The sequence below is a fragment of the Scyliorhinus torazame genome, chromosome 15, assembly GCF_047496885.1.
Source record: "Scyliorhinus torazame isolate Kashiwa2021f chromosome 15, sScyTor2.1, whole genome shotgun sequence".
Classification (NCBI taxonomy): domain Eukaryota; kingdom Metazoa; phylum Chordata; class Chondrichthyes; order Carcharhiniformes; family Scyliorhinidae; genus Scyliorhinus; species Scyliorhinus torazame.
In genome coordinates, this window is record NC_092721.1 from 110,541,308 (window position 1) to 110,564,600 (window position 23,293).

Sequence of the window (23,293 nt, forward strand, 5' to 3'; positions counted from 1 at the left end):
TGTTTAAAGGAGAAATAAATAATTGCTGGAGCATCTGCCTGCAGTTATGCAGGAAGTGGTTCTCGTCTGTGAAACATTGAACACTGGCACAGCATGGGATATAGCCAGCTCCAACCTTTTGGAATCTGCGCTAGAGGTGGAAAGGAGGAGAGCTATATTTTGTTATGGACGGGGAGGGATGAATAATATGGGATGTTCCCCCATTTCTCACATCTCAAGGAATGGCAACAAAATGCATTTTTTGAGTAGGAGTGTTTTAACCTCTTGGGTGCTGTGGTTTTAAAGAACAGACACGGACAGGCTTTCTTGTAAGTTTAAATCAAAAGAAAGGATAAATGTATATTTTCACAGCATAAGAAATAGAAATACAACAACTGAGCAGATACTCACACACAATAAAAGATGATTTATAAAAATGCACTTGGATTACGATTGGGGTAAAACAGAAACAGGTCATTTCTTTATACAATCCTTAATTGTGGTTGAGTCTCAATAGTGAAGAATTGCGATCTTGTAGATAAAACAAATTGGCCCCTCTTCACTGTCTGAGATGACTGCTGTTTTGAAGCCGAGTTCTTTCCTATATGCTGGGCGAAATCTCTCTCTCTGAGGTGCTAATCCCAGACTGGCTTGCTGGCTCCCCTTGTGGATTAATATAGTATCAGCTCCCTCTCCAGCCAGTTTGAGTCAGCATCTGCCAAGGCCATTTACTTTTAAATGACTTTCCAAGGGCGCAATTCTCTCATCGGGAGACTAAGTCCCGACGCCGGAGTGAAAACCGGAGTGTTTCACTCCGGCGTTCCCCCCATTCTCCCACCCCCGGTGGGCTAGGAGTGGCGCCACTTCATTTACGCACGCCGGGAATTGGCGCCGTGTAAAAGCGGCGCCGCGTAAATGACGCAACTGGCGCCGCGTAAATGACGTCACCCGCGCTTGTGCGGTTGCCGTCCTCCCCGCGGCCGCCCCGCAAGAAGATGTCGGATTGATCTTGCAGGGTAGCGGAGGAAAGGAGGTCCTCCTTCAGAGCGGGCCAGACCGCTTTTGAGTCCCCCCCGGTGCAGGAACCCCCCTCGCCCCCCCACAGGCCGCCCCCCCCCCCCAGCGTTCGCGCGCTGTTCCTGCCGGCAGCGACTGGATGACGCCGGCGGGAACCTGTTGTGTTGTGCAGGCCGCTCGGCCCATCTGGGCCGGAGAATCGCCGTTCGCCCATTACCAACGGCAAGCGGCGATTCTCGTAGCGGCCAGCCGTGATTCACGCCGCGCCGGTTTGGGGGGGTGGGAGATCGCGTGCGGGCATCGGGGTGGCGTGGCGGGATTCGCGCGGTGCCCGGGCGATTCTCCCACCTGGCGTAGGGGGGGAGAATTCCGCCCCAGGAGTGTGTTCAGACATGTCTGTCTGAAAATTACAAAATACATTTTGTACTTGACTTTCTCGAGTGCATTTTGTGAAGATACAATGTCCATATTTCATGTTGCTTTTTAAAAATAAAGTTCACCTCCCAATATTCTTTCTGGGCACATGATATAGCCTTGACTTATTTATCTATAGAGGAACTGGAGACTCTCAAGACAGTCAGTGTGAAGATGGTGGGAGTAGATAGCCATCAGGATCAATGCCAGGTGTTCAGCCCAAGGATCTGGATACAGTGCTGCAAGAAGGTCAATGTGCTGGTATTAACCTGGCAGCTTTGGGGACTCACAGGGTTACTTATAGGTTCCCATAAATGAGTTCCCTCATTCAAAGGCACTCAGTGCTGATCAAGGACCTATCATTGGGAACGATTCCTGCTGAGAGCCACCCCCTTGCCGTTGCTGCCGATCTCCCTCTCCCAACCTCCATCCGCCATCACTCATCTCTGTGTCTGGGATCCAGCGACAGTCCTAGGCTTCAGTGGGTGTAATATCGGTAGCAACCCCTGTTTCCCCAGTGGCGCAGCCCTTCAATATCACTGCTAGCCTCTGATTGGCTGGCAGCTCTCAGCAGGCTAGGCTTCTATCCCTGGGATCCTTGATCCCAGGGAATGGTCCATCAAATTAAATGCCAATCATGCTCTTAACAGGACAGTAATGGGCCTTCCCTAAAAGAGGCGACACAGGGCTCCCGTTTGCCTTCTAGATGGCAGGTGGGACACTCACCACCAGCAGTAAATCCAGTTTCCCATGTGCCTACTTCCATTTTAATATCCGCATCTGAAATTTTCAATTAAATCTATAATTCATTTTTAATCCATAACATTTTGTGTAATTTTTGGAAAACCAACATGTCCATGGCTTCCATGGCCAAATATAATAAAAAGTTACAGATTGGATTGTAATGGTTTATTTTACAACAAATCCAAATTAATAATTCATAATCCAATATGCAGTTTGTATCTGAGTGGCGTAATTAATAAAATTGTACAGATGTCACCATATAATCAAGATAAATCATTCTTTGCAATCCATGGATGTTTCTCAGATAACCCACACTGTAACTGAAAAACGTTGTGATTGGATATTAATGGCTTTATTTGTTTAATTTTACAGATAACAAGATCCCTGTGGCTGCAAATGTACTGAAGCTGAATGAATGAGGTATGATTATGAAATCTGCCCTTCTGTTTACTTGTACCATTCCCTAGAATTTGTTTAGCTTTGATAGATGATACTCAAATACACTTTGTGTGCTGATGTCCTGAGATTTGTAACAACGAACATGTACTTCTGATACTTTAAATTATGCTCTTTATTGTATTATCTTTGTGACAGACCCTGCTTTTTGATCAAACAGACAAGTAACATTATAGAAAGGAGTAAAACAGCAGTGTGGAATATCACAGCTAAAGATTAATATACTAAATCATTATTGACCGTATTTACCTTGTGCCAATGTGAATTTAAGCGATTATACGATTTGCTGTTGCTTTCAGACTCCCAGTCAGGCATAAATTAATCTTAACAGAGCAGTTGCCATTTGTTATACTTTTGCTACTTAGCTGAAGACACTTCTGCTTTGGCTTTTACTTGTGTCTGTATGTTGACCTTCTGAAGAAAGTGTACACTGTTCTCCATTAGCCCTGCGGAATGTATGTTCAACAGTTTCAAGCTGACTCCATGGGCGGGATTCGCCGACCCCCCCACCGGGTCGGAGAATCGCCGGGGGCTGGCGTGAATCCCGCCCCCGCCGGTTGCCGAATTCTCCGGCACCGGATATTTGGCGGGTCGCGCCGCGCCGGTTGGCGGGCCCCCCCCACGGCGATTCTCTGGCCCGCGATGGGCCGAAGTCCCGCTGCTGGAATGCCTGTCCCGCCGGCGAGAATCAAGCCACCTATCTTACCGGCGGGACAAGGCGGCGAGGCGGGCTCCGGGGTCCTGGGGGTGGCGCGGGGCGATCTGGCCCCGGGGGGTGCCCCCACGGTGGCCTGGCCTGCAATCGGGGCCCACCGATCCGTGGGCGGGCCTGTCCCGTGGGGGCACTCTTTTCCTTCCGCCTTCGCCGTGGTCTCCACTATGGCGGAGGCGGAAGAGACCCCCTCCACTGCGCATGCATGGGGATGCCGTGAGCGGCCGCTGACGCTCCCGCGCATGTGCCGCATGGCAAAGTCATTTACGCGCCAGCTGGCGGGGCACCAAAGGCCTTTCCCGCCAGCTGGCGGGGCGGAAATCAGTCCGGCACGGGCCTAGCCCCTCAAGGTGAGGGCTCAGCCCCTCAAGATGCAGAGAATTCCTCACCTTTGGGGCGGCGCGATGCCGGACTGATTCGCGCCAGATTTGTAACATTTATGATTTTATTTAAGTTTAAGTTAGACTTAATGCATCACAGTATTTGAGCAGCCGTTTATGAAAGCAATTCAGAATTATAGATTGAAAACAGAAAATGCTGGGAATACTCAGCAGATCGAGCAGCATCTGTGAAGAGAGAAACAGCATTAATGGCCTGGATTTTCATAACCAAGGTGGGTTTCGAGAGTTGGGAAAATGTATGCCTACTTTGGGAGAATATGTCCACAAAGGGGGCTTCTTCATGGCCCGCCCGGAGCTGGGGGGGGGGGGGGGGGGGGAAGGTGTAGGGGTGTAGGATAGGGGTAGTGATTGGGGTTGTAGTGTGGGCAGCAGTCGGGTCAGCTGATGTGGGAAAGAGGTCAGAGGCAGCCACAGAGGCTTCCAGGTGCCAAGGCGGAGTGTTTAAAAGGTTTGCTCCGTGCGATGCAACTTTGTTCAAGTTAAAATAAAAACTGACATGTGCTCTAGCCCTTACCCCTCACACCTTCTCACTCACTTTCATTGCCATCACCATGCCATCTCATTGCCCCATGCCAGACAACTAGTTACCACCATAGCTCCTCATGTCAAAACGCTAATTTGTGCATTGATTCACACTACACTGGACAGAGTCCAGTTAATCGAATAGTGGCAATAGGATGTATCAAAAAGCTTTTTAAAAAGTAATGATTAGCAGGTTGGATCTGTACTCCTTAGAGTTTAGAAGAATGCGAATGATTGAAATATATAAGATTCTTAGGGGTTAGACACAGGGGAGAATGTTTCCACTCATGGGATAGTGTAGGACCAGAGGGTATTGGCGCAGAAAATGTGAATGCTCATTTAAGACGGATTTGAGGAAGAATTTCTTCTCTCAAAGAGTGGTAAATCTTTGGAATTATTTACCCCAGGAAGCTGTAGAGGCTGAGACCTTAAATTCTTTCATGCTGAAATCAGTAGGATTTTAACTAGTGGAAGAATTAATGGTTACGGAGCAAAGGCAAGCAGTGGACATAGTTAGTGTTACATCTTATTAAATGATGGAGCACGCTTAGGGCAACACAGTGGCGCAGTGGTAGTACTGCAGTCTCATGGCATCCAGGTCCCAGGTTCGATCCCTGCTCTGGGTCACTGTCCGTGTAGAGTTTGCACATTCTCCCCGTGTTTGCGTGGGTTTCGCCCCCACAACCTAAAGATGTGCAAGGTAGGTGGATTGAACATGCTAAGTTGCCCCTTAATTGGAGAAAATGAAATGGGTACCCTAAATTTTTTTTTTTAATTTTTAAATGATGGAGCACGCTGAAAGGACTGAATGGCCTACTCTGTTCCTATTTCTCATGGTCCTATTACTTTCCATTATGTTAACACAATCCTTTCACCACAGCCCAGTAAAAGTGTCAATCATCGAAGCCCAAGAAAGCATCAATAATAGAAACTGCAAGCACTTGAAACCTTTTAACCTCTGTAAACAAACATTGTGGAATTGACTGCCAAGAGCTGAGATCAGTCAGCCAGAGCTGTCAATCAAGCAATATTCTCCCTGGGGTGCTCCTGTTTCATCACAGTAATGGATATTTGGGCTCCAAGCCAAGGCTCATGATTTATTTTTGTCTGCTCATTACTTCCAGGTCATCCACCCTGACTTCTAATCTAGCCTATCCTCCACTGGGCTGATAATTCAACATCTGGGCATCCATTTTTAAAAGTAATGGCTTGTGGAGCCAGGAATTCTCCCATTTCTGTGGACCTCAATCGTGGTGTCCATAGAAGCTGACCTGTTATACTAGTATTGGTTAACTCACAGCTTAATCAGCGTGAGGTAACAATCACCCCCAGCTCGATGAGTCCTGTGCAGGCTTATAACAGGATGTGAGCTCAAAATCTTGGAATTCTCTACCCAACACCATCATGGGAACTCTTGTTCAGCATGACGACTGCTACAGTTTAAGGAGACGGCTCCTAATCACCTCAGAGCAATTGGGGATGGATAACAAATGAGACTGCCAGCATTGATCACACGTTGAGAACAAAAGGAACATTCTCCTGAGCTTTGAGGAAAATACTGAATTTGAATACCATCCAGCTCAGCCTGAAATGGCAAGGTGGAAAGTTGGCAGAGCTGGATTCAGTACCACACAGGTATTAGTGAAAGCTTCTTGATGAGTTGAAGAAAATGTTGACTGATTTAGGCAGTGTTGCAGCCAGATAGTAATGCATCATTAGCTTAGGGATGGTGGCAGAAAGTTGAATATTTATTCTGATATATAAAAGTACATTTTGAAGACTACCCTCCAAGCTTAGTGAGGTAATCCATTTCAGGCACAAACCATATAGACCAGAACAACTCTGGATTCAATCTGATATGTTCTGAGTGATTCAACATCAGCTTGAGCAACTTTAAGGGGTTAAACTTGACCACTGTGTCCCATGTTTAGAAAGTGCAAAACTGACCATGAGTCCCATTTTATATTGCTGCACAGTGATTGTTAGTGAGAATTGCATTCAATCAAGCCTGACCTGCTCTGTGATACCTTATGTGTCAAATTGCCTGTTGATTTTCACTATTGAGCCTTCCATATGAGTAATTGCCATGTGGATGAGCTATTGGAGGGTTATCATGCCACAGCAAGGAGCCGTTAATCTCAGGAGATGTGACTGTCCCTCTTGATTGAATGGCAGCACTCTTTCTGCCGGATCAGAAGTTTTTAGGTTTGTTTGTTGTATCTTGTGCTGCCTTTCTGTACATCACAACAGCAAATTACTTCAAATTATTTAATTGGCTGTAAGGCACATTGGGATGTTCTGAAGTTGTGCCAAATGAGATGTAAATGCATGTCTTTTTTCTAAAAGGAAGTAGGAGGGGAGAGAACGGTGGAGAAAGGGTGTTTTCATTTTTTTTTTTCATTTTCCAATTTCCAATAAAAAATCAGGCGCGGTTGATGCCTATCATTAAGCTGCTACTGCTGTCAAATGCATCATTTCAGCCAACAGTCTTGTGAAATGATATTGCAAAATTATGCGCACACTGGAGAGTCTTGTATGCTGGGAGCACATATTGGAAAATCTCTGGAGTTGTCATGACTTTCCATTCATCCCTGCTAACCTGGAGGGCAAAGAACCTCAGCAAGAGGCACAGTTTCACAAATGCAGCATGTTCTGCCTGCATGCAGCAGACATTCACGGAACAAATGGCAACTTGAAAGTGGAAAATTAGGAGAATTTTTGTTATGCGGTGACTAGTTATAATCCTGAATGCGCTGCCTGAAAAAGAAAAAGCAGATTCAATAGTAACTTTCACAAGCTAATTGAGCATATACCTGAATATCAATTTTTTGCAGTGCCATGGAGAAAGGACAGGGGAGTGGGATGAATTGGTTTGTTCTTTCAAAAATCCAGTACAAGTATGATATGCCGAATGGCTTCCTTCTGTGCAGTATCATTTTTATCATTCATGGGATGGGGAAATAACTGGCAATTCAGCATTTGATACTCATTCTAATTGCCCATGAAAAAGTGGCGACAAGCCTGCTTGATAAACTACTGCAGTTTGCTGTCCGACAAGGACTTTGACACAGTGGTAACGAAGGACCGCTGATATATTTCTGTTATAACCCGATAGGAGACTCCGGGATCTGTGCCTTCAGAGTCCTTGTGGCCCCATCTGAGTATGATTTATCTAGATAAGAGGGGCTTGGCTAGCTCCTGTTTTCCTAGGACTGCTGGGACATAAATACCCTGACCCAGGTGGGGGCCGCCCACAGGAGATCCTTCGGGGAGTAGGCGGTGTAAATCGTAAGAAGAATAAATCAAAACTTTTCTACAGTCATCGCATCCGAGTGGTTGCTTGCCTGAGACTTCACAATTTCCAAGTCACGGTAGTGTGTGACTTGGAGGGGAACCTGTAGGCAGAGCTGTTCCCCTACTGTCCCTGTTTCATAAAGGTCTTGGATTCAGTATGTGCTGGCGAACTGTTGAGGTGCATCTTGTAGTAAGTACACACTGCAACCACACTGTGTGCTGATGATAGAGGGAGTGAATTTTTAAGGTTAGGGATGGAGTGCAGATCAAGTAGGTTACTTAGTCCTGAATGTTGTTGAGCTTCTAGAGAGTTGTTGGAACTGCATTCATCCAAGCAAGTGGAGAATACTCCATCGCACTCCTAACTTGTGGCTTGTAGATGGCAGAAAGGATTTAAGAAGTCAAGAGGTGAGTCACTCCTTGCAGAATTCCAAGTGTTTGACCTGCTCTTCTAGCCACAGTATTTATGTGGTCGGCTCAGTTCAATTTCTGATCGATGATGACTCCAGGATGTTGATAGTGGGGGACTTAACGATTGTAATGTTGAATGTCAAGAACATGATTGGATTGCCATTACCAAGCACTTGTGTGTTATGAATGTTACTTGCTGCATATCAGCCCAAGCTCATATGTTGTCCAGGTCTAACTGCCTGTGAGCATAGACTGCTACAATATTGAATGAGTTATGAATGGAACTGTGCAATAATCAGGGAACATTCCCATTTCTAACTTTATAATGGAGGAAAGGCCATAGGTGAAATAGATGAAGATGAATTAGCTGGGATACTCTGCTGAGGAATTTCAGTCTGTATCTCAAGCCTTGGGGTATTTTCTCATTTATTCCGACTTACTTCAGTTTTAATGGGCCTAATGCTAATTGGTCAAATACTACCATGATGTCAAGTCCAGTCACTTTTTCTCTTCAGACTGAAATTTAACTCTTCTATGTTTGAACTAAGGCTATAATGATCTCAGCAACTGAGTAGTTGTGGCAGAAACCAAACAGAACATGGATGAGCAGGTTGTCAGTGTGCTAGTGCCACTTAATAGCACTGTCGACTATACCTTCCATCACTTTGCTGATGATTGAGATTAATTGTCTATCACCATTCAGGACTGTAGAGCTCTAATCTGATCCATTTGTTGTGAGGTCATTTGATGTTGCCTACAGCATGCTCTTTCCAATGTTTAGTAAGCACCCAATCTTCTGTTGTAGCTTCACCAGGTTGGCATTTGATTTTTAGGTATGCCTGCTGTTGGTCCTGGCATGCTTTTTTACAATTCTATGTTGTTGTGTTGGGTGCTCTGGATCCGTGGAACACATACAGGCCACCAACACTTAAAATAGTACAACACTATTTTATTAGGTTAGAAACTGTTGAACATACTTTCACTGTGGGTTAACACGATGTTCGATTAAACTGAAGACCTATGCCTGTCCTAACCAGTCTATGCACTCAGCACATGGTGAAGATCTGTGCTGTAAGCTGTAAGCTCTGTCCTTCTGAGAAGCATCCCGAATGAGCAGGAACTCTGATGCCCCCTGTCTGTATAGTGAGTGTGCACTAACTGGTAATTGGCTGTGGTGTTGTTTGTGTTGATTGGTCTTGCTGTGTGGGTGACGAATTTTGGTTGACCGCCTCAAGGGTGGGTCGAGAGCCGCTGGTTCAGGAGCGGGCTGGACTGCGTCAAAGTCAGGGGGAGGCAGAGTGACAGGGAGCTCTGCATAGTCCGTGGCAGGGTCAGCAGGAGGGCGAGGAGACACTGGAGGATCACGTGGCGAGCGTGGAACGAGACGAAGGGTGCGTCGAGTGTGGCGCAGAATAAAGCCATCCGGTAGATGAACCAGGAACGAGCGGGGAGCCACCTGCCGAAGGACAACAGCGGTTGCAGACCAGCCACCATCCGGAAGATGGACGCGGACGTTGTCATCTGGAGCCAGAGCAGGGAGATCAGCTGCACGGGAGTCATGAGCCGCCTTGTGCTGTGCACGAGACAGCTGCATCCGGTGAAGGACCGGAACGTGGTCGAGGTCTGGGACATGGATGGACGGCACTGTCATCCTCAGGGTGTGACCCATGAGTAACAGGGCTGGCGACAGGCCAGTGGACAATGGGGCGGAGCGATAGGCCAGCAAGGCAAGGTAGAAATTGGACCCAGCATTGGCAGCCTTGCATAGGAGCCGTTTGACGATGTGTACTCCCTTCTCCGCTTTGTCGTTGGATTGGGAGTACAGGGGACTGGACGTCACATGGGCAAAATTGTACCGCCTGGCAAAGTTGGACCATTCTTGGCTGGCAAAGTAAATGGGGCCATTGGCCAACATAACCGAGAGCGGGATGCCGTGTCGAGCAAAGGTTTCTTTACATGCACGAATGACTGCAGACGAGGTGAGGTCGTGCAACCGTATCACCTCCGGGTAATTCGAAAAGTAGTCCACGATCAGGACATAGTCTCTACCCAGCGCGTGGAACAGGTCGATGCCCACCTTGGTCCATGGTGACGTGACCAACTCATGGGGCTGCAGGGTCTCACGTGGTTGGGCCGGCTGGAAGCGCTGACAAGTGGAGCGTTTGAGCACTGTGTTCGCTATGTCCTCATTATTGCCGGGCCAGTACACTGCCTCTCGGGCCAGTCGGCGGCACTTTTCCACGCCAAGATGTCCCTCGTGTGGTTGTTCCAGGACAAGCTGGCGCATGCTATGTGGGATGACAATGCGGTCCAATTTTAGAAGAACCCCGTCTACTACCGCCAGATCATCTCTGACATTGTATAATTGAGGGCATTGGCCCTTGAGCCACCCGTCCGTTAGGTGGCACATTACACGCTGTAGCAAGGGGTCAGCCGCCGTCTCGCGGCGAATTTGGACGAGGCGTTCATCCGAGGCAGGTAGATTGGAGGCCGCGAATGCCACATGGGCGTCAACCTGGCAGATAAATCCCGCTGGGTCACATGGAGTGTTGACTGCCCTGGAGAGCGCGTCAGCAATGATGAGGTCTTTGCCTGGGATGTATACCAGCTGGAAGTCGTATCGCCGGAGCTTGAGAAGAATACGCTGGAGGCGAGGCGTCATGTCGTTCAAGTCTTTCTGTATTATATTGACCAGCGGGCGATGGTCGGTCTCGACGGTGAATTGAGGAAGTCCGTACACATGTGAAACTTAACCACTCTGGTCAGAAGGCCCAGGCACTCCTTTTCTATCTGCGCGTAGCGCTGCTCCGTTGGCGTCATCGCACGTGATGCATATGCAACGGGGGCCCATGATGAGGCCTCATCACGTTGCAGGAGCACTGCCCCAATGCCAGATTGACTGGCATTGGTCAAAATTTTGGTCTCCTTTGCTGGATCAAAGAAAGCTAAGACCGGGGCCGTGGTCAGTTTTGTCTTGAGTTCTCTCCATTCATGCTCGTGGGCAGGGAGCCATTGGAAGTCTGTCGTCTTCTTGACCAGGTTCGTGAGAGCCGTGGTATGAGAGGCGAGGTTAGGGATGAATTTCCCTAAAAATTGACCATGCCTAGAAATCGGAGGACCGCCTTCTTGTCCTCTGGTGTTTTCATAGCTGTGATGGCAGCTACCTTGTCTGCATCCAGTTGCACACCCAATTGGGAGATGTGGTCCCCAAGGAACCTGAGTTCCGTCTGACCAAAAGAGCATTTGACCCTGTTGAGGTGGAGACCATGCTCATGTATACGTCTGAATACGTGAATACGCGCTGGAGGCGACTAACATGCTCCTGCATGTGGACCAAATGATTATGTCATCGACATAGACGCAAACACCTTCAATACCTTCCATCATTTGTTCCATAATCCTATGGAACACTTCTGATGCAGAGATGATCCCAAACGGCATCCTGTTGTAACAATACCTTCCAAAGTGGGTATTAAATGTGCAGAGTTTCCTGCTGGATTTATCAAGCTGGATTTGCCAGAATCCTTTTGAGGCGTCGAGTTTGGTAAAGAGCTTGGCGCGAGCCATCTCACATGTGAGCTCTTCGCGCTTGGGAATTGGATAGTGCTCTCTCATAATATTGCGATTTAGATCCTTGGGATCAATGCAAATTCTCAATTCGCCGGAAGGCTTTTTTATACATACCATGGAGCTGACCCAGTCGGTCGGTTCCGTGACTTTGGAAATCACTCCTTGGTTCTGGAGGTCCTGCAGCTGCTGCTTGAGGCGGTGCTTAAGGGGTGCTCGGACCCTGCGAGGTGCGTGCACCACAAGCGTGGCATTCGGTTTTAATAAAATCTTGTAGGTGTACGGGAGCGTGCCCATGCCCTCGAAGACTTTGCGGTACTGGTTGATAATGGCGTCGAGCTGCGCCCTGAAGTCGGTGTCCTGAAAGGCAGATGCGTCAGCAGGAGAGAGAGAGTGAACTCTCTGAACTAGGGTCAACAGCTTGCATGCCTGCGCGCCAAGCAGGGAGGCTTTCGAGGAGCCCACGGTTTCAAAGGGAAGGATGGCTTTGCATGACCTGTGCGTCACTTCAAGTTGGCATGAGCCACTGGCAGCAATGGCATTGCCATGATAATCTAATAGCTGGCAGGCTGATGGGAGGATGGCTGGTTTGACACGAAGGCTTTGGAGGCCAATGAGATTGGCAGAGGCACCAGTGTCCAGGCGGATTCGTATTTGGGATCGGTTGACCGTAAGGGTGGCACACCACTCATCGTCTGGATCGATGCTGTATACCGATAGAGGCTGGATTCTTTGCTTCGGGGACACACTGTTTTTTGTAACGATACCGACTCGAAAAGGCGCCTTCGGGTCCTCGGTGTCAAAATCGGGTAGCAGGTCCGAATCAGACTCGGTGACCATGGGTTGAATGGCCCGGACATTCCTGCGAGGCTGGCTGGAGTGACAAGAGTTGGCAGGCTGAGCTGATCTGCATAAAGCAGCATAGTGGCCAGGTTTGCCACATCTCAGGCATCGTCGGGATTTGGCAGGGCATTGCCGCTTTAAGTGGGCGGAGCCACAGTTGCCGCACGTTGCAGCATCAGTACGTTTGCTGCGCCACCGCGCATGCGTGGTGCGGTCGTACATGGTGCACGCCTGCGCAGTACGTTCGTCGACATCACCGTCCCCTCGTTCGCTGCGCACAAGCGCGGGAGTCCGCGAAAAGCACGCAAAATGGCCGCCCTCATCCAGGCTGAGGCCCTGGAGTTGCTCGATTGCTTGGACCCGTTCTGCCTTGTGGGGACCTTGCCGCACCGTTTCAGCCGCTTGCCTGTGGGAATACCGACTAATGGCGTGTTCGTGTATCATGTAGGTCTCGATGGCAATCGCTACGGTGAGCTGCTTTACCTTGAGGATCTGCTGGCATAGGGGATCCAACTGAACACGAAAAACGATCTGGTCGCGTATCATGGAGTCGGAGGTGGGCCCGTAATTGCAGGACTGCGCAAGGTGGGTGAGAAAGGACTGGGAAGGTTCATCCTTACCCTGCTGTTGGAATCCATAGCGCTCAAAACTTTCATTCACCCCGATGTTGCAGTGACTGTCAAATTTGAGGAGGACCGTCTTGAATTTTATTTATCTTCACCATCAGCAAAGGTGAGAGAATTGAAAATGTGGATGGCATGTTCCCCGGCCGTGGATAGGAAGAGAGCGATCTTCCTGGTGTCTGAGGCAGCTTCCCAGTCTGTGTTGTTTGAATATCTTCCAGTTGGCCCCTAGGTTACCGGTGATGCGGAGCGGCGGCGGCGGACAGACGCTGTCCATTTTGCAGGATGGCTGTATGCTGGTGGAAGGCAGATCACTTGCAAGTAGGTCTCAGAAGTTCTAACATCCCTCAACTCCTGGTATCATGTTGTGTTGGGTGCCACCAACACTTAAAATAGTACAACACTATTTTATTAAGTTAGAAACTGTTGAACATACTTTCACTGTGGGTTAACACGATGTTAGATTAAACTAAAGACTTATGCCTGTCCTAACCAGTCTATGCACTCAGCACATGGTGAAGATCTGTGCTGTAAGCTGTAAGCTCTGTCCTTCTGAGAATCTGCATCCCGAATGAGCGGGAACTCTGATGCCCTCTGTCTTTATAGCGAGTGTGCTCTAACTGGTGATTGGCTGCGGTGTTGTGTGTGTTGATTGGTCTTGCTGTGTGTCCACCAGTGTGTGTGTCTGCACCATGATATACTGGTGTATATTATGACATATGTCAAACATCAATGTATGATTCTAAATTCTCCAATTTAAGAGTTAACAAATGAAACATTTTCTGTTAATCTTATCTCAAATATTCAATATCAGTTTTGTCTTCAGAACATTATAGATTGGATGTCCTGTTGCAGTTAAACCCTATAATGTAGCAGCATATCTTTTCATCTGCACATCGACTTAAATAGATGAACATTTCAAAACACTTTCCAGTATTGGACAGCATGGAGGATTTAAAGACACTTCATAGGATCACTTCAGTGCAGAAGAGCCCATTTGGCCCATCGGGTCTGCACCGACCCTCGGAAAGAGCACTCTGCCTGGGTTCACTCCACTGCCCAACCTGCCCTATCCCCACTACCCCACAACCTAACCTGCACATCTCTGGATACTAAGGGGCAATTTAGCATGGCCAATCAACCTAACCTTCATATCTTTGGACAGTGGGAGGAAGCTGGAGCACCCGGAGGAAACCCATGCAGACACGGGAAGAACGTGCAAACTCCACACAGACATGGCTGGAATAAAACTGGGTTCCTGGCGCCGTGAGGTAGCAGTGCTAACCACTGTGTCACCGTGCTGATGAAAACAGCCAAAAGCAGCGTTCAAGAGGTATATTTATTAATAGGCTTTTTAAGTTCGAGGGACATCAGCTGAGTAGTTCTAAAAGATAATTCAGAGGTTAGAAGCTCTTAAAAGTTCAAAACGCAAGCTCAAAAGTGCCAGGGACGGGGGCTCAGTTCTGGTCTTGGATGACTTGTGGAATTTGTACATTCTCCTCTTGTCTGCGTGAGTTTCCTCCGGGTGCTCTGGTTTCCTTCCCCAGTCCAAAAATGTGCAGGTTAGGTAGATTGGACATGCTAAATTGTCCCTTAGTTTTCAAAAATGTTCAGGTCAGGTGGATTGGCCATGACCAATGCGTGTGGCTACGGGGGTGGGGCTGGGGAGTGAGCCTAGGTAGAGCTCTATTTCGGAAGGTCAGTGCAGACTCGATGGGCCCAATTACCTCCTTCTGCACTCCGAAAGAAAGCAAAGCTATTTTATGTCATTAATGTAGTGCCATAAAATGAAGATGGATTAAATATCAAAGATCCATGTCAGAAGTATTAAAAAAGCACCAGAAGAGCAAAGGAAATTTCAAAGTAAACCTGACAAGAAAAGTAAAGGATATTAATTTTAAAAAACTATATGAAGAGAAAAAGAAAAACGAAGGATAAAGTAGGACCCAGGCATCACGAATGATGGACCCAAGCTGTAAAGGCACAAATAAGTTTCTCCCCGAAAGGGAACTAGGTCGTATTGCAGAGGTAAGGTCGCCATAGTCCCAGATGACCATAGGCTGCTTTCCCCATTGAGGGTGAGAGCTAACTGATGGTGATTTAACCTGAGGATCACCACACCTCAGGCGAGGGATAAGGTTCTGAAGACAGTTCTTCATGAATAACCTCAGCCGATACAGGAATTGAACCCATGCTGCTTGCCCTGCCCTGCATCACGAACCAGCTTCTAACACAAATAGGGTTGCCAAACAGCAATGCAGTCTTATGTAAATTAATCTTGCATTGGATCCTTAAGGAACTATGCCAGGAAACTATAAAGGAACAAAAAGTCCACAAAAGGATTATTACTTAAATAAAAAAGAAATAAGATAAAAGGAAAATCTGTGGCTCCTGAGTTTCAATAAACAAAGGCTATCAGGACAATTCTCAATGGCAGTGAGTAAGATCAGGGCTGGAATTCTCTGGTCGTCGGGATTCACTTTTCCCCATGGCAGCGGGGTTTGCAGTGGCTTGGGGTGCTTTGACAAGCAGCGGGAGGATAGAATCGGCGGCCGCTGAGAAACACTCGGCTGGAGGACCAGAGAGTCCTGCCACAGATTTTCAGAGATATTAAACGGTAATATTGAGCCGAAATAATGAGGTAGTCTTGCCACTTTATAAATTATTGGTGCGATTGTACCTAGAACACAATACTGTGCTTTTTGTGTTCACCACAGAACAAAGGGGACATTGCAGTGAATGAAAATATCTTGGAGAAGGCAGCCAGCATGATTCCAGGATTCTCAAAGCAGGTTGCAATGTAAACAATGAACTTTTCTAAAACCACAGGACCAGAGGGCACAATCTGCACTTGAAGGGAAGTAAACTCATAATTAACCTGCTGGTGTGCAGCCCCAATTTTAAAATCCCCCACCCCCCTCCCTCTCGCCCCATCGCATCCACCCCTCCCTCGCCTCCACAACCCCACCTTTTTCACCAAACAGAAATGGTATGAGGAAGAGATTAACATTTTTATAATTCCGTCTCCGGGCTCACACACAGTTCGTTCCCGGCCATTTAAACTTTCATTGCCTCAAATCAGGTCAAAAATGAAGTCCCACACAAGGCAAGCAGGGCCTAATTAACATCCAATGCCCACGAGCATAATGGACGCCAAGACAGAGGATCAATTGAATGTCTGTACTATAGGCTGCCTGGGAGCAGACCTAACCCAGCAGTCACTGAGTACCCACAGTGAATATCCAGCTGTGGCCTCCTGCCATTAAATTTCGACTCTTGCCAGACATTAAATCTTGTTAGATATCAGACAGGAATGGACAAAGAGTTATTTAGATGTTTATAACAGCAGGGCCTCTATGTGCCAGATCTTGACAGGTTTTTTGCCCACTATTGGTCTCGCAGCACATCCCTTCTATCCTTTCATTAATATTGAGGTCATTATTTCAGTGAACAAGTGGTCAATCAATGGATTAGGCATTCCTGGATCTTCAACTCATGCCCTGCCATGTTCAAGAGAGCCCCAGGCCTCTTGACAGGCTTGATGGGAATAACCACTATTGGGCTGTTGTAATTTTCATTATGTTCTGAGTGAATCATAGAATCGCCACAGTGCAAAAGGAGGCCATTCGCCTCATCAAATCTGCACCGACCCTCTGAGAGAGGATTCCACTCAGGTCTAATCACCCGCAAAACCCCCGCAACTCCGTAACCCCACCTAAACTTTGTCCCGTAAAGCCAACTAACCTTTGGACACTAAGGGGCAATTTAGCATGGCCAATCCTTACGATTTTCTGAGGATGTTGCCAGCACTTGATGATTTGGTGGACTAGCTTAGTGATAGAAACTGAGTGGCATGGACAAGCTGGGCCGAAGGACTCTATCCACCTAACCTGCACATCTTTGGGAGGAAACCGGAGCACCCGGAGGAAACCCACGCAGACACGGGGAGAACGTGCAAACTCCACACTGACAGTCACCCAATGCCGGAATTGATCCCGGCTCCCTGGCGCTGTGAGGCACCAGTGTTAACCACTGTGCCATCATGCTACCCCACAAAGAAGAGCACAAGAATACAAAACATTAGAAAAATAAGATAATCAATCCTACAGGATATTGATTAGCTTACACTGAAGTTTGGCTTGAACAGATATTTCCCTTGGACTAGGAGAACCTGTCACAATTGGGCAGACACCACAGAAGTACGGCTGTCCCATTCATGCAAGTAACCTGATTCTTGGATTGAGAAACAGAGTTAACAGGCTGGATTTTTATCCGAGAGGCAGGGAGCAGGCAGTTTGTGCACCTTGAGAGAGAGTGAACACAAAAATGTGATTATTTTCTGGGGAGGGTGGTGGTTTGGGTGGGGTGGGGGTTTCTGGGTGGGTGATAACTGGAGTCAGGCCTGTTGCCACCTTCCCCCCCACCACCACCACCTGATCCCAGTAAGGGTGTTGAGGCAGCCACAAGAAATGCTCGGTGCCAAGGCAAGCTGTTTGAAAGCTTCTCAGCCGAGCGTCATTATGCAGTCTTGGCTGAGAGCCCAGGCATTCATTAGTCTGTTTTGAACTGTCCACAGGGGAAAACAGCTCCTTCTCTATTGTCTCTTCTGTCACACAATGTTTATTTACAGAAGATAAATAGGTGTCAAGTGCTTGTAGTTACTGCTATTGAGACTTTAAAGATCTGGATGATCGACATCTTTTAGGGCTGTAATAAAAGCAGTTATTTTTTAAAAGCAGAAAGTTAGGAATGAATAACTGTTTTTTAAAGGTTTGTCCGCACATAATATTGTTACTGTAGGATAAATTGGTTCTGCATACTGGGTGCTTGTACATGGAAGTCCCATAGCTTGGTATGGGGGGTTATGGGGCTATTGGGGTGGTTACAGGTGCATAGCTTGGCATGGAGGATATGGGAGCCATGGAGGTTGGGTGGAGGGGCTTGATGGTTCATGGTTCCTCTAAGAGACCATGAACCACAATGCTTTGAAAGGCTGGACCCACTCCACAAAAATTGCAGGGCACTAGGAGATGTTTATTCTAACTATGGAGCTGATCGGGTCAAGGGTGCAGAGTGTGCTCTCGGAAATCGCACCAGCCTGTACTCCTATCCCATGCTGGTGAAAATTGCGGGCGCCAAGGGTCTGGGACTCAATCCTAGCTGCATTTTTAAAGTTCTGTGACATCTTCTTAGCACTGCAAAAATCCAATCCAATTTAATGCTAACTTGTAGGTAGATTTGAACTGTGGAAGCACAGGTGTTAAATACTCCTTTATGTTGAACTCTGCATGGATGAACCACTGAAGGCCATAAGGGAACAGAATGCACTTTTGTTGGGAAACTACAATATTCCTCACCAAGAGAGGTTTGGTAGCAGCACCACTGAGCTGGCCCAGTTCAAAGGGACTATCTGCCAGACTGATCCTGTGGCAGGTAGTGAGAGGACCAACAAGAAGGAAAAGACACTTCACCCTCACCAATCCATCTCAGACGCATTTGCCCTTGGCAATATTGGTAGGGGTAAACGCCACACTGTCTTTGTTGAGACAAAGTCCCGTCTTTATATTCTGGCTCGATGATGTTGTGTCGCATTATGATCCTGGCAAGTGGACTAGGCTTTGAACAGATCTGGCAGCTCAGCACATGCTAGCAGTGCTGTGGGCCATTAGTAGCAGTTGAACTGTATTCAACCACAATCTTAAATGCCATGGTCCAGCATATCCCTCACATGTCCTTTTGCATATCCATCAAAGCATGGGATCAACTCTGGTTCAGTAGGGAGTGCAGGAGAGCATGGCTAGAGCAGTATGCTAGGCACACGTAAATATGAAGTGCCAACCTCATGAAACTACAACACAAACTACATGTATGCTGAACAGCAGAATCAACATGTGATTGACAGAGCGAAAACGATCCCATAATCAACAGATCAGATCAAAGTTCTGCAGTCCTTCCACATCTGGGGCGAAATTCTCCCCCAATGGCGCGATGTCCGCCGACTGGCGCCCAAATCGGCACCAATCAGACAGGCATCGCGCCGCCCCAAAGGTGCGGAATGTCCGCATCTTTGGGGGCCGAGCCCCAACATTGAGGGGCTAGGCCGACGCCGGAGGGATTTCCGCCCCGCCAGCTGGCGGAAATGGCGTTTGTTGCCCCGCCAGCTGGCGTGGAAATGCGGCGCGGGAGCGTCAGCGGCCGCTGACAGTTTCCCGGCGCATGCGCGGGAGCGTCAGCGGCCGCTGACAGTTTCCTGCGCATGCGCAGTGGGGAGAGTCTCTTCCGCCTCCGCCATGGTGGAGGCCGTGGCGGAGGCGGAAGGGAAAGAGTGCCCCCACGGCACAGGCCCGCCCACGGATCGGTGGGCCCCGATCGCGGGCCAGGCCACCGTGGGGGCACCCCCAGGACCCCGGAGCCCGCCCACGCCGCCTGGCCCCGCCGGTAAATACCAGGTTTAATTTACGCCGGCGGGACAGGCAATTTCTGGGCGGGACTTCGGCCCATCCGGGCCGGAGAATTGAGCGGGGGGTCCCGTCAACCGGCACGGCCCGATTCCCGCCCCTGCCCAATCTCCGGTACCGGAGACTTCGGCGGGGGCGGGATTCACGGCGGCCAACGGCCATTCTCCGACCTGGCGGGGGGTCGGAGAATGACGCCCCGGTCATGAATGGTGGTAGTCAATTAAACAACTAACAGAAGGAAGAGGCTTCAAAACATCCAAATCCTGAATGATGGCAAAGCCCAGCATGTCATGGAAATGATAAGTTTGAAGCATTTGCAATTATATGCGACAAACCATGCTGAGTCAATGATTCACCTTTGCCTCCTCTGGAGGTCCCCCATCATAAATGCCAATTTTCAGATAATTAGGTTCATTCCACGTGATATCAAGAAGCGGCAGAGCAGCAGTGTAGAACTTCAAAAGGACATAGACAAGTAGGTAGACTGCGCAGATAGATGACAGCTGGAGTTCAATGCAAAGAAGTGTGAGATAATGCATTTTGGTAGGAAGAACATGGAGAGACAATCTAAAATAAGGGGAATTTTTTTTAAATGGGTACAGGCGCATAGGGAACTGGGTGTATATGTGCATAGATCATTGAAGATGACAGGTGGAGAGAGCAGTTAATAAAGCTTATAGTATTCTGGACTTAATTAATAAGAGCAAGGAGGTTATGCTGAACTTATACAAGACACTAGTTAGACCTAAGCTTGAGTATTGTGTATAGTTTTCAGCACCACACAGTAGGAAGGAAGTGAATGCATTGGAGAGCACACAGAAGAGGTTTACAAGAATAGTTCCAAGGATGAGAAACTTCCATTATGAGGTTAAATTGGAAAGGTTGGGACCGTTCTACTTGGAGAAAAGAAGGCTAAGAGGAGATTTGATAGAGATGCTCAAAATCATGAGGGGGCTGGACAGAGTAGATTGGGAGAAATTGTTCCTGCTTCCGCCAATGGAGAAATCCACGGCAGATGTTTAGAATGCACTGCCTGGAAGTGTGGTGGAGGCAGGTTCAATCAACACATTCACATATTGGCCGATTATATGAATAGAAACAATGTACAGGAATACAGGGAAAAGGCAGGTGGATGGCACTAAGTCATGATGCTCATTTGGACAGTCAGTGCAGACCAAATTGCCTCCTTATGTGTGGTAACAGTTCTGTAATTCTGTGATACTAGAACAGCAAAGGTGATGGGCCTTGACAACAGCACAACAACAATGAAGACATGTGCCCTATGTCACGTGAGTGTCCCTTTGAGAACTTTTTTTTGGCTTATCACGTGGCTTCAGTGATGTCATTGTGTGGGTGGAGCTGGGCTGTGGCTGGGTGATTTTACTTTTGCTTTAAGTTTTGGAGCTGGTTTGTGGCTCTGTGAGTTGTTACTTTCGTTTTCACATTTGGCTGTCGACTCAGACAGAAGTATTTTGGCCTGTCTCTCTATTTTCCATTTTAAAGAGTTATTCCAAGGAAGAAACCCAATGAGTGTAGTTATCTGCTATTTTGGTAAAAAGGGTTTATTGGTTTATGGGATCTTGTTATTGAATTGGAACAGTTAAGGGGGAATTCATTAAGAGTTATACATAGATTACTGTAGCTATGTGGGGTCTTTATGTTTGTAGTTGGTAATAATTCTTACTGTGTGAGTTTTTACAAATGTTAATTAAATTCTCAGAATAAAGCTTATTTTTTTGATTAAAAGTGCCTAAGAACTCTGTTGAATAACACATGAAAGGCAGGCTCTTGTGCTCATCCGAGCCAAAATCAGTAAACAGTTGTAGGTCAGGTGAACTCCATGATATACTTTGGAGTTTTCTAAACCCTGGCCCATAACACCTAGAACTAGCGGTGCTCCTTGCCAACTGTTCTAGTACACCACCATAACAGGCATCTGGAAAGCCCACCCACTGATTGAAGTCCTACCTAGCACAAAGGTAGTTGGTTATGTTTGTTGGAGGCCAATCACCTCAGCCCCAGGACATCACTGCAGGACTCCCTCAAGGTAGTGTCCTTTCCCCAACCATTTTCATTGCTTTAACATGACTTCCATGCAACAAAAGATCCGAAGTGTGGATGTTTGCTGATTGCCTCACATACTGGAATGGTCATGCAGAAAGACAACATTCAGGTTTGGTCTGATAACTGTCAAGTAACATTTGTGTCACACAAGAAATGACCATCTCTAACCAAAGACAATCTAACCATTCCCCTGGCATTCAATGGTCTTACCATCATGATGGTAACATCCTGGGAGAGACCACCTCTCATCCCCACTCTGCTTGTAGGCATAGGGACAATCACCACCCCCCTCTCCCCCACTACCACATTCTCAGGGGCACTCTTTCGCCCTCACAGATATAAGCCCTACCCAAACACATAAGGGGAACTCTCCCATGGGGCTGCCCAGAGGGCCTGCCCCTGGTACTGCCCGGCACAGGTTGCCATTGTCAGGTTGGCACGGTCAGGGGTGCCAATCTGGCAATACCAACCTGTCAGTGCCACCCTGTGCCGGGGCAGTGTCAGGGCACAGAGAGAGCGTGCCCCCCATTCCCAGGGGCTATACGTATCTTTGCACCCCGGGGAATCTTCTTGACTGACTCACTTTTAAAAATTCAGTTGTAAACCTTCCCAACGTGTTGTCATGTTGACGAGGTTTGAGTATTCAGTGAGGGGGCATCATCTGGCAGGAGAGGGCTCGCTAATTACATTAAAATGTAAGCTAAAACATTACAATGAGTTTCTTGCTTTTTGTGGGCATGAACCTTGTGCTGTCACCAGCGATGTGGAATATCGGGATACACGACATCGCTGGCGAAAATCGTGTTCCCCGATTATCACCGTACTTCCCGCCTGTGGTAATACCAGGTATTGAAGTACCTGAGAGGTGAATGCCCATTGGCTAGACCTAGGAGTCTACCATTGGCTAACGCACATAGCTCCGCCCTGAGAGGCGGGGTATAAGAACCAATTCCGTCCCAGCAGCCTTCACTTTCTGTATCGAAGCTGCTGGGTACAGTTCTAGCTGATTAAAGCCGATTAGTATGACTCTCCTTGTCTCACAAGTAATTGATTGTGCATCACCGCCCATGTAGTCATTCTCTCTGACGGCAAACATGGGCTGAAAATCGTCCCCTATATCACCATTCATTCCTTCATTGTCATTGGGCTTAAATCCTGGAACTCTTGGAACTCCCTTCCTAACCAGCACTATGGGTATACTCGCGACAGTTACACTGCAGGGGTTTAAGAATAAGACTCACCAAAATCTTCTCAAGGGCAATTATGGATTGCAATCAAAAGATTACCTTGACAGCGATACTCACATTGAAGAACAAATAAAAATAAATTGCTTCATGAGGCTTGTATTTATTATATTAGTAGTAGAATTAATTCCCCCTCGCCTCCTATTGGGTGAGTTAGATGACAAGGGATCAATATATAGAATCAGGTGTGGAGACATGGGGTGGAGAGTTATTCACCTTCCTGAGCCCGGGACGGGTCGAACATTTCCACCGAGAGGCTAATTGAGGCATTTTAAAGCCAATTAATGGCCACGTAATGGCCTCATCCACCCACCTCTGCAAGGGTCCCTGACTGTCCAAAACAATCTCCCATCCTCATGTCATGTGAGAGTACCTTTAAGAAATAGGTGTTTAAGAAATGTACCTTTAAGAAATGGAACTGATCATATTACTGGAGTGATGTCAGAGGGTGGGGGGAGCTGAGCTCACTTCTGCTTTTTGAGTTTCAGTTTGAGAGAGCAGCTTGGGTGTGTCTGTGTGTTTCCAGTGAGCTGCATGAAGAAAA

General features: G+C 47.7%; 1 protein-coding gene across 1 annotated transcript in view; it reads left to right on the top strand.

Moving 5' to 3' along the window:
• tenm4 (teneurin transmembrane protein 4) overlaps window positions 1-23,293 on the top strand; it is a 3,407,721-nt gene that overhangs the window by 427,253 nt on the left and 2,957,175 nt on the right. The window contains exon 2 of the mRNA XM_072476554.1: window positions 2,527-2,574. The gene's annotated coding sequence lies outside the window, so the exon portion shown is untranslated. The remainder of the gene's footprint in view (window positions 1-2,526; window positions 2,575-23,293) is intronic.